The sequence below is a fragment of the Talpa occidentalis genome, unplaced genomic scaffold, assembly GCF_014898055.3.
Source record: "Talpa occidentalis isolate TD23 unplaced genomic scaffold, MPIMG_talOcc4v2.1 talOcc4.2, whole genome shotgun sequence".
Lineage (NCBI taxonomy): Eukaryota > Metazoa > Chordata > Mammalia > Eulipotyphla > Talpidae > Talpa > Talpa occidentalis.
The window spans coordinates 61,444,492-61,456,761 of NW_023602073.1; the positions used below are offsets into that span (position 1 = coordinate 61,444,492).

Genomic DNA, 12,270 nt, shown 5'->3' on the forward strand with positions numbered 1-12,270 from the left:
GTCCTCCACCTTAGTCCACTGGTCTCCCTCCTCCCTTCCCTCTTCATCCTCCACTCTCCCAGTCTTGTTAACTTCAATGTGACCAAACCTCTTAATAATGAAGTTCACATTTCCCCCCATACATTCTTCAATTTAATAGATATTCCGGGAAGCTCCATGTTTTTTAAAAAAGATTTATTTATTTATTTATACAAGCACTGGATACAGTCAGAAGCACGGGAGGGTGAGAGGATTCGCCAGAGTGGGGAACAGTACATGCAGACTGGCGAAGAAATACACTGCTGAGGGGAGCAGTGGGCATAGCAGGAGAGGTCTGCGTGCCATGTGGGACCCTCACCTGGTGGCCAGGGATCGAACTGGCACTGTAGAGGCTGCAGGCAGCTTTGCAGCCCAGCGCTCAACTGCTGTGCCACTGGGGAGGCCCTCTATGTTTTTTTAGTGGGTTTGAATCCTCTAGGCCCTCTAGATATTGTGGTTCAGAAACTATAAACTATATATATATATATATATATATATATATATATATACTGTGATATAATACTAAATAGGTAAAATAATAAAAATATTACCTATTGGGGGTTAATATATTTATTTTCAAAGCAAATTTCTTTCGTAGATAAGTGGTCTCTTTAATTACAGGTGTCCAGTAATGAAGAAAACTGATACATAGTGTGTGCTATATAATATTTTCTTCTTTACTCACATGAACAAAGTACATTTTATAAGCCTCAAATTTCATGTCAGAAAGTAAGACCCTTGAATATTTCCATGGGAGCAATCATTGATCACAGAAACAACACACTAAGTGGGCTGGACTTGTGAGTTCCTGCTGTGAAAGGGCTGTGGTCTTAAAGCGTGGTCTTTCGCAGTTTCCTTGTTTGAAAGGGGCTCTCAATTTCCTTCCCACCGTTCCCCGAGGAACTAGGAGGTAGGGCTAAATAAATACTTGGTGTAATCTGTGTGCTATCATGGTGTGGTTTGTGGATTGTGACATAACAAGTTCATCTCTGGAGAAATGGCAAATCATAAAGAGTTGTTCCATCTCTAACTTTCTGCAGAACTGCCTGGCAGTGGAGCTATTGCTCTGTGGCATAATTGCCAGGGCAGTCATCCAGAGGTATTGATTACTCATTCATTCCCGCCTCTGAGTCCAGGATAATAGCTATAACTTCCGATGATCATGGTACAATTTTATAGTGATTTTGTTGCTGAAAGTGAAGATAATGCTCCATCTTTTGCACTTCTCAGTGCCAGAATTCATTTGCTTCAACAATTTTTCATGAGTTAAGAAACAAATCCTGGAAGGAGGCTGAGTTTTTGATTCAGAAGACCCAAGTTAAAGGCTTGGCTTTTCTTTATGAGTCTTATGACCTTAGGCAAGTCACTCCACTTTACTGGCTCCTCCCTGTCTAGGAAGTACATGGCTGGTAGAGATGGAAATAACACACAAGGGTGTTCTGAGAAGGCAGAGACCCAATGACACAGATGGGGGAAACAGACTGTGAAATACTGAGTACAACTGACTCTTGAGCAACATGGGTGTAACTGTGTGGGTCCACTTTTACGTGGATATTTATCTGCCCTCAGGGTTTCACATTCACAGATTCAACCAACCTCGGATTTTGTGGATGTGGACGTTTTAAATAAAAAGGACTGACTATAAATTATAAATGGATTTTTGACTGCCCAGAGGGTTGGTGTCCATCATCCCCTACACTGTTCAAGATCAATTGTATACATTTCAGTTGTTTCTTCTTGATCTATATTACACACCCCCCACAAAAGTAGCAATAGAAAGAAAAAGAACCAGTGATGGAAAGTTTGCAGGTATCCCAATTTTTCAAATATCCTAATGTCAAACAGTTAATATCCCTCAGCAGAACTATTCAGCATATCAAGTAGCGTCCCTACTCACTTTATTTCCCCAATATTTGTGGGATTATTTTTTTTGGTAGTACCTGGCATCAGGGCTCTAACCTGAATTCAGGTTCTATCTTCTTATTCTTCTTTTCCTGCCCCTCTTCTGCCTCCCTGCTCCATAGGTGACTATTGCTCTTGATCCAGTTCTGGTTTGATGGGTGGTGACCTTATATGGGTGTGACCTTGTATTTGGGGCTGAAGCTGGGCTCAGCTTTAGGAGCCTTCCTGTGAGTTTCAGGGCAACTCTTGTTCTTCAAGGAGAATGAAGGTGCCTCATTAGAACACGAATGGTTTCATGCTTCTGCATGATTCTTTTAGGGGTAGGCCTTCCTTTTGGGGCCACAGGCCAGCTGGAGTTTAGCTGTTTGAAAAGTCACCTCAGGTAATGGCACAGCATGGGAAGTTCTACTGCAGTTCTGCTGACCAGTGGCTCTACCCCCCGCCCGTCTGGCAGTGGCTTCTCTTTGATGGGAGACAGCACAATACAAACGATTGGCAAATGCGCTACTAGAGAATGGAATTCCATAACACTCATAAAACTAACAAATTGACAGTCAAACATGCTTGGTTTGTGGCTTATGGCATTTTGATGTGGGAACACATAGAAACAACAGAGAAGTAAAAAAAGCTCAGGCCTGAAACTCCAGTAATGGCACAGTCTGTACTGCCACAAAAAGCTAAATTTTGGGTGGATTCTGAGACAAAATGAAGCGGGAAGGAGCCCAAAAAACCCACATGCTGGGGCTGTATTTTATGCCTCTTCCTCATCTACTAGTTATTTCTATGAAAACCAGTTAATCATAGCAGCTTCAAACTACTATTTAAGTGAATAAGAACCCATGGAAATGTGCTGTGGGATTTCTTCTTCTCTCCAGTCCTTTGCCTTTCTGTGGATGAACAAGATATTTCATGTAAATTTCTCTACTTTCTTAACCTAAGGAAAAGTACTCTTCTCTCTTAGACTACTGCCCATAATCTTTAACACACACATGTTGCTTTTATATGTGCTTGTTGAGCTTATCATATCTATGCTGCTTGAGGGAAGAATCACATCTAATTGAAGATTTATAACTCCAATAGCATAAACATTTATTCATCATCCATCTCCTCATTCATACAAACATTTATTGGATTTATAAATCTTGACTAAAAACCGACTTTTTAGCAAGGCATTTGGGAAGGCTCTAGGAGGGATAAAGAAATGATGAAGTCACCCCCTAAGGAGGAGCTCAGAATCCACTGGGTTCAAAAACATATGAAAAGATGCTCAACTTCAATCATAATAAGAGAAAAGCAAATCAGAGCTACATGACAATGTCACCTATTAGACTGGAAAAGCTCCCAAGGTGATAACCCACTGTTATGGCAAAACTGTGGGGAAGTAAGTAGGCATCCCAACTACTGCTGGCAAGAATGCTAATTAGTACGATTCCCTTAAAAAGGCAATTCACAAATCTCTATTGAAATAATAAAAATATGTAGACTTTGAGACAGTGAACAATTTGTGGAAATGATTCTACAGATATCCATGTACACTTAAGCAATGATATGAACCAAGTTACTTTCTGTAGCACTGGCTATAGCAGCACAAGATTAATTTTTTATATTAATTTTTTAATTTTTTTTTACATCATTGTTCATCTTTAAACAATATTTGCTTCCCCCTCAGGTGCAGTCCCCATAGAGTTTCCTTCCCCAAGGCACCCATGTACCATCACCCCAGTCTCCTGTGCTCCTCCCTCCCTCCCTCTGATCCCTCTCCCTCCTCCTCCCCTGCAGGATGTCTCTGATTTATAATTGTCTGTTTTTGCTTTGTTGTGTTTTGGACTGTTATTTTTTTACACTGATGTCTTATTTGGTTCCCCTATATTCCTGCTATAAGTGAAACCATCCGATATTTTTCTTTTACCTTCTGGCTTATTTCACTGAGCATAATTCTGTCTAGTTCCATCCACATTGCTGCGAATGGCATGAGTTTATCTTTTTTGATTGCTGAATAATATTCCTTTGTGTATATGTACCACATCTTCTAGCACAAGATTATTTTAAAAACACATCCACATACCTGTTAGAATGGACATTATGAAAAAGACAAGAAATAACAAGTGGTGGCAAGGATGTGGAGAAAAGGGAACCCTTGTGTGCTATTGGTGGGAATATAAATTGACACAGCCCCTATGGAAAATAGTGTGGAGGGTTCTCAAAAAAATTAGAAATTAAATTTCCATATGATTCAGCAATTCTACTTGTGGGTATTTATATGAAGAAAATAAAAACACTAATTCAAAAAAAATACATACACCCCCATATTCATTGCAGGATTACTTACAATAGCCAAGGTATGTAAGGGACTTAAATGATAGATGAATGGATAAAGAAATTATGGAATACAGTCCTGTGTTGCTTACTAAGGGGAAAGTGTTCTAAGAAGTGAGTCATTAGGTGATTTGACCATTATGTGAGCATCACAGAGTGTGTTTTATTCTCCAAACAGTACTTTTATATTTCACAGCATAGCACTTCAGGAGGACATCTTGGAAAAGAAGTTGGGTTATCCGTGATTTCTCATTGGTCCTATAGCACACTGGGAGTGTGTGCTATACTGTCAGTAGGCAGTGGGAATTTGGGGATCACTGTCATGTATGTGGCCTGTCATTCACCAAAACATCATCATGTGATGCATGACTGCATATATACAATAGAATACTCTTCAGCCATACAAAGAATGAAATTTTGCCATTTGTAACAACGTGGATGAATATTGATGGCATTGTGTTAAATTATAAAAATCAGAGAGAGACAAAAGCTGTATGATCTCACTTATCTGTGGAATCTAAACAAATGATCAAACAAATACAATGAAACAAAACTAAGAAACAGAGCAGACTGATTGGTGGCTTTCTAAACTTTAAAATTTTTTTTTTTAATTTTTGTGTAGAAGTACTAGGGTATAGGCCAGAGGTGTGGGGGGTGAGAGGATTCGCCAGAGACATAGTAGGGAGCAGAACAGGCAGATTTACTGCTTAGGGGAGCAGCACACAAGACAGGAGAGGTCTGCTGCACTATGTGTGGGTTAGCAACCTGGCTGGGGATCAAACTCAGGAGGTAGTGTTGATAGCACTACAGACTTAATCTGGAGGCCCAGATTGGTGGTTTCTAGAAGCAGGGTTGAGAGATGGGCAAAATGGATTGCGGTCAAAAGGTATAAACTTCCATTTATATAATGACAGAGTCCTGGGGATCTAATGTATTGCGTGGTGACTCTAGTTAATACTGTATTGAATATTGAAAGTTGCTAAGAACAGATCTTAAAATCCCTCAAAAAAAATTTTTTTTAACTATGTATGGTGGGTGATGGGTTAGACTTACTTTGGTGACCATTTCACAGTATATATAAATACCAAATCACTATGTTGTACACCTGAAACTAATAATATTTTATGTCAATTATACCTCAATTTAAAAAAAAAACAAACTTCTATAAGGGTGTGGTTCCTTATTGTGGGATACTATGCAACTAACCAGAAGGATGATGTGGAAAATCTTCAACACCTACTTTTCAGTGGGAAAAAAAAAAAAAAAAAGTCCAGAGATGCATGGATAGCATGTTGTTGTTTTTGTTAAGAAAAAAGGAAGATAAAAAACGTACATTAACATTTGTTTGAATTTGCATAAATAAACCCTGGATCTACACAAGGAAGTAATGAAAGCAGAGGGACAGGATGCCAGGTGGGACCGAGACACACAGGGACAGGGGAGGGAGCAACTGTTTTCTGAAAAGCACTTCCTCTTGTTTGTATTTAAGAGTCAAGTGGCTGTATTACCTCGTCAAAGCATGGAATAAGTATGTTTTACTGTATTTTAGGGAAGATACACACATGTGCACAATACACATCACTGCCTTATTTTCTAATGAAATTAAAACTTGAGTGATGAATTTCATCATAAGCCTTGTAAACAATTGCCTCAGACAGTTTCTCCCTCTCTGATTCCTTTTATAAATCCTTGCCAGATTAATCTTCCCAAATACCTCTTTAAATGGGGTGCCAGAAACGTTTCCTTATGGTCTTTGCATTGAATTCAAACATCACCCCCCACACACAATCTAACATCCACTAGTGTGATCCCCATCAAGCATCTTGTGCTCCTATCAGGGGGGTTTCTTCTGAATTCCTGAACGTTTCCATCCCTGTGCCTTTATTTTGGCTATTTCCTCTGTCCATCTCAAGCCTTGTTGTCTTCCAAGTCTCCCCCATTGGCTCCCTAAGCCATTCCCTACAGCTGAACTTTGAGCCCATTCTGATCTATTCCTTATGTGACCTCTGTGATACAGTCAGTACTCTGTGCTTAACTCTGATTCTATAGTGAGACTGTGAAGTCCTTAGAGATGAAGCCAATGGGGCACAAACATACACACACACACACACACACACAAACCACCATCACCACTGCTGCAACCACTACCATGTTGAGACCCATATCTGGTGGCAACATCAGCCAACACATCCCCAGTTCTCTGGGTACTACTAAGAAGAGGTTATTGGGATCCCACATGTAAGGACTAGCCAGCCAAATCAGCCCCCTCTTACTGCTTCAAATGGGGATTTATGAACCTGAGCCAAATTATCCAGATTCCTGTTAACTATTACACACAGACACCCTATCTTGAGATCAAGCTGGAGTACGTACATTACTGGTTGTGTCTGTTGGACTGGAGGACGGTTGCATGTGGAGCTCATGTTCATGTGGGTCTGTTGCCATTCACTACCAGGTGAGGGGAGAGGTGGGAAGAAGTAGGTACAGGGCCTATTCCCAGTCCATGATATTACTGATAATGAACATATAGTTTTAGAGCTAGTGTTAGAACCATCAGTGGGTTTCATCCTGAGTGCTGACACCACCCTCCACCATTGATAGTGGCTGTTTGGAGGCCTGTTGAGGAAGACTTGAAACCCAATCTGCCTCACTGGAGAAAGCGTGATCCACCACAGATGTCTGCCATGGGCTCAGTGGAGGGGACAGTGGGCATTTATGTTGATTTTGGTTCGGACAAGGAAACCCTAGAGAAACCCTAAAGAAGTAAAGTGACTTGTTCCAGGTCTCCTTAACAAGTTAGAACGAGAAGCTAGGTCCCTTCTCGCCCTACCTTGGCTTCTCCATTTATCTTATTTTGCTGTTGCTTGGCTTTTTAGATAAATGGAAAAGTAAGGATAATTCAAATAACAAATAATTTAAAACTTTAATTTTGGTGAATAGTTTTAGTTTTCCATCCCTTCCTTCCACCCCTCTACAAAACAACTCTGAGTTTCTCATTAAACAGTCAAACTGATTTGAGATTGTTTTTTTTTTTCCCTTTCTCCCTGACTACCTTAGGAGGAAGGAACTAAAAGGAATGAATAAACAAAATATAGGCAGTCTGAGGAAGAAGCCAGTAGGAAAATAGTTGGCTGGTGCACACTGAGTGAATACTCTGGAATTGAAGGTGCCCCAAACCTTTCCTATATGCACCGAGTGCCTTTCTTCTCCACAACTGCTGTTTTCCTGATGTTTTTCCTCCATCTCTGCTACATTCAGCCCCCACCTAGCTCCACATCTGAGTTCTGCAGCTGGGTTTATGAGAAAATAGTGATTTTTTAAGATTTCCCACCTGTCATATCACATTATGAGTCATCATGTTGGGCTGCACCTTTGTCTGACACGCCAAGTTTTCTCTGCTAGAATTTTAAAAGGCAGTCTTTCAGTCATGATAACAATTTGAAATCCATCTTTATAGAGCAGGTCTTAAATTAGCTCATTGCAAGCATCTGAAAGAGATCTAAGATTTGACCTCAACATTAAGGGTGTGGGCACTTAAATGTTTCACTGCTCTTCCAGGCCTTCATCCAGCATTCAAAGGAAAACTCAAGGACTGTTACTGTACTATCCAGGATATTAACCCTAAGAGAAAAGGGAAATGGAAAAAAGTCTACCAGCATTTCAGGATCAATAAACGAAATGAGACAGGCCCTGATGGAGGACAAGGTATCTGAGAGTGACATTTCCCGGTGACTAGCTGCTCCACTCATTCCAAAAATATTTATTGAATTCTGACTGAGGGCCAAGAACCAGGGATAAAATAATGAATCAGTCATATTCTATGTTCTTCAGTTCATGGTGTGTGGGAGGCCTACACGACTATAAACAGGTGATTTCAGTACAGGTGACAAACGATAACCAAGAGGAGGGTGTGACAAAACTATGGGGACACTTTCAAAAGGGACTTACCAATACTAACACTTATTTGGGTCTTATTATGCCCCCATCTTCATATGTGCTGGTGCATTTCTAGCTCTTCTCCACTAATATGTTGCAGGAACCATTTTTCCAAATTGTTTTGTTTACAGGGTCTGCTCTGTAACAAATGCCTAATAAATAATTGGATCCAGGAAATTAATTATCCTGAGTGAGGAAAAGAGACTCAGCCTCTGTCACACTGCTAGTAAGCATAGTTACTAGACAGAAAACTGCAGGGTGCCCCCCCGGGGCAGGGACACTGGGTTACTCTCTGGCACTGATATAACACAACCTGTGTGTGGTGGTTGAGATTAACCACTTGAAGAGTGATTTCATAGACAGGACATCTCACAAAATAAGAAAGGAAAGCTCTGGAAATTTAATTAATATATGATAAAATATGAAATTGCCCACATCTTTCATCAAAGAGATCATCCCTGACACTTTATAATCATTTCCCCATCCTCATCAACTCTTTATTCCCTTAGTATGTTTTATTTTCTTCAGAGCACTTATGATGACTTGACTTCTTTGCTTACCTGACGGTTAACTATCCCACTCAGATGAACATAAGGCCCTTATAGGCTGAGCTATAGTGTCTTATCCAAACTCCGATTCCCAGCACTTAGCACGGGACTTGGCACATAGTAAGCAATGAACTAACACAACCTAGCGATTAGCAGTTTGAAAGTGAAAAGCTTGGGCCTCCCCTGGTGGCGCAGGCGGTTGAGCGCAGTGCTGTTAAGCTGTCTGCAGCCTCTGTAGCGCCTGTTCGATCCAGGCCGGTGAAGGTCCCATATGGCGCGGCAGACCTCTCCTGTCTTGCCCGCTGCTCCCCTCAGCAGTGTATTTCGTCAGTCTGCCTGTTCTGTTCACGGCTCTGTCTCTGGTGAATCCTCTCACCGTCTCACGCATCTGGCCTGTACTCTGGTTCTTGTATAAATAAATAAATAAATCTTTAAAAAAAAGGAAAAAAAGAAAGTGAAGATTTTGAGAAAACATTTCTCAAGCTTCAGATCTTCCAGAGATTTGGATCCTCCCCCGCTTGCTTTTCATTGACAATTAGTGTGCAGAGAGCCACTGACATAAAAGAAGCATGTTGGCCTCTCTGGTATGTTGGAACAGAACAAAGGGGCAAGCCATTAATATTGGCTGAACAAGAGTATGAATCTGCTTTTAGAAAGAATGTGGGACAAGAAGAAGAAGGAATGGTAAAAGAAAGATCTGACACATACATAGCTTTTACTGCAGGCCAGCAAATGTCTACATGATTTTTAATTTTCAAGTCAATGAATCTTCACAACAATCCTATTAGGGAGATGGTATACATTATTTCCATTTTTAGATGTGAAAACTGAAGCACTGAGAAATTAAGTAACTTGCCTGAAGTTGCATAGCTAGGAAGTGGGATTCTAATTTAGAGAGTCAGTGTCCAACGTCCATGTCAGGCAATGAAGAACAATGTTGTGCAGATTCAAGATGGCTTTCTGTACTTTGACACTTCTTCCCTGGAAGGGTAGACTCTATGTACCCTCCTCTTGACCCAGTTTGGCCTGCAGCTGACTTGACTAATAAGAAATGATGGAAATGATGCTATGTCAGTTCTGGACTTAGGTTTTAAGATGACTCACAATTTCCATTTATTTCCTCTGAGAACTTCAAGCCTCCATATTAGTGTCACAACTCTTCTGGAAAGGCCAGCTAGAGAGTCCCTAGATGTTACATGGACAGAGAAAGATGCTTCCAGTGGTCACTTCTAGGATGTTGATTAGCTGGCTGGGCCCTCAGTCCTGCCCAGCTGACTACAAATAGGTAACTTCATTAAATATTCTGGAACAGAATAGTCACCTACCTGAACCTTGTTTAAATTCCTGATTCATAAAATCATGGGGCATCATAAAATGGTTGTTACTTTACACCACCAAGTTCTAGAATAGTTTGTTATATAATGAGGTTGTGTTAACTAGAATCCTGTTCTTTAAACTTTTTGATTGTGACACACTGAAGTATAATTTCCAAAAAACACATCCACAAGGACACCTTGAAATTTAGTTTTGGCTTCAGACTTTGAAAATACAAGTAGTCAAATGTCTAACTCAATACCCTTTTTAGAATTTCTGAACTTGTGAGTGATCAGTGACAAGGATGGTGACAGGTTACACAAACCCAGCGATGTTAGTAGTAAAACAAAGATTGTCACTTGGATTTATTAACACCCATCCATGTATATGTCCATTCATCTGAAATAAAATCTCACAAAACAACACTTGCCCTTACCATGTACAGTGCCTTCTGATAGTTCCTAGCTAATTTGAAAAACTGCTTATTAAAACCCACTCAGTTACTTTTTTTTTTTTAAGATTTATTTATTTATACAAGCACTGGGTAGAGTCAGAAGCATGGGAGGGTGAGAGAATTCACCAGAGACAGAGCGGGGAGCTGAACAGGTAGACTGATGAAGTACACTGCTGAGGGGAGCAGCAGGCACGGCAGGAGAGGTCTGCGCGCCATGTGGACCTTCGTCGGTAGCCGGGGATCGAACAGGTGCTGCAGAGGCTGCAGGCAACTTGGCAGCCCAGTGCTCAACCGCTGTGTCCAGTCACTCAGTTACTTTCTTGACATACCAATGAATTAACACTTGCTCAAGTGCAATATATAAAAAAGAGTAGGTTCTGAGGAAGAGCTTGTCAGAGAATGGACAGCACACAGAGACAATACCCCAAATCAGCCAATCTCCACATTCAGTTCACTTGGCAGTCAGAGCTAAGGACGGAAATCCCTGTTGTCCTAGCTTCGTAATGGGAGTTTAAGCTCTCCCATTTGGTTGCTTTGTTTGGATTCCACTCAAATTACCACTTCTGTAGTTTACTCTATGGTTTCAGCACTTGCTGCTCCCTTTGCAGGATGCTTGCTCCTTTAGCTCTGCCCACTATTGCTGTTGAGTAAATACTACCCACCTTTTAGGAGTAGTGGAGATGCCCTCTCCTCCCAGAAGTCTTGCTTGACTCTGGGCTAGATCTTTCCACTACATAATTCCCCTTGTATTTGATACTTACTATATTGACTTTGCCTATTAATCAGGTGCTGGGTTCTAGTCAGGACTGAACTTATTTAAAACCATTATGCCCTAGAAACTGACACAGGGCTGGGTATGGGTACTGAGGAGGTATTCAGTAAATATCTGTTGTATAAGCAAGTATCTGTCTAATTATGTTCATGATCCTACTACAGAGAGATTGTTGGGGTGGGCCATTCTCTAAACCAAACATCAGAATTCTGACTTCCTTGACAAACATAGACACTATTGTAAAATTTTGTCAAGTGACACATTGTGATTTATAGCCGTCTCCTGTAGATTTAGTTTGTATGGGTCAGCCTCCATCAATTTTATTAACTTTGGGAAGAATCAGAAGATCAAACCTCTAGAATGGCGGAACTGACTACAAAACTTTTAAAGTTTCAGCAAATGTCACCTTCTAAAGTATTGACAGCTGCCATCTGAGGTCTGACTCTGAGAGCTCAACCTTGCTCCCCAACATCAATTCTAAATGCAGCGCCCAAATCTGAAATCAGAGGCTCTTTAAAACATAGCTACCTTCCATATCTGCATCTGAATTAAAGTGATGAAAGTATTATAAATAGGTTTTATGGTAATTTCCACTTTTTCTTGATTTTCTATAAAATCTTTGTTTTCTAAATTGCCTTTCACTATTTGGATTTCTTTTGTGGAGTTCCTATATTTTTCCTTTTTGAGACTTGTATTTTTTTTTTCCCTAAAGAAGTCTACTAATGATTTTCCAAATTGTTTTTGTCCCAGATCACATAAATTGGTGCTCATTGAATACATCTGTTAGTTTAAACCTGAGGCATGGTCATAGCAATGGACTTGAGAGATATCTCCGCTGGAACTGAGGTCTTCACAGATCTATGCAATTAATGTTATCACTGAAGATAATCTCATATTATTTATTACATATTTGATTTCAGGATAGAAAATGAAGAATACTAGCACTTGAACACAAATCTTGAACAGGAAATCTGAAGAACAGAAAGGAATGATAACTGTGACAAGAGCAG

The 12,270-nt window shown here is 40.4% G+C and overlaps 1 protein-coding gene across 2 annotated transcripts in view; it reads right to left on the reverse strand.

The window, feature by feature from the left end:
* KIF6 (kinesin family member 6) overlaps positions 1–12,270 on the reverse strand; it is a 436,358-nt gene that overhangs the window by 145,463 nt on the left and 278,625 nt on the right. The gene's annotated exons all lie outside the window — the stretch shown is intronic.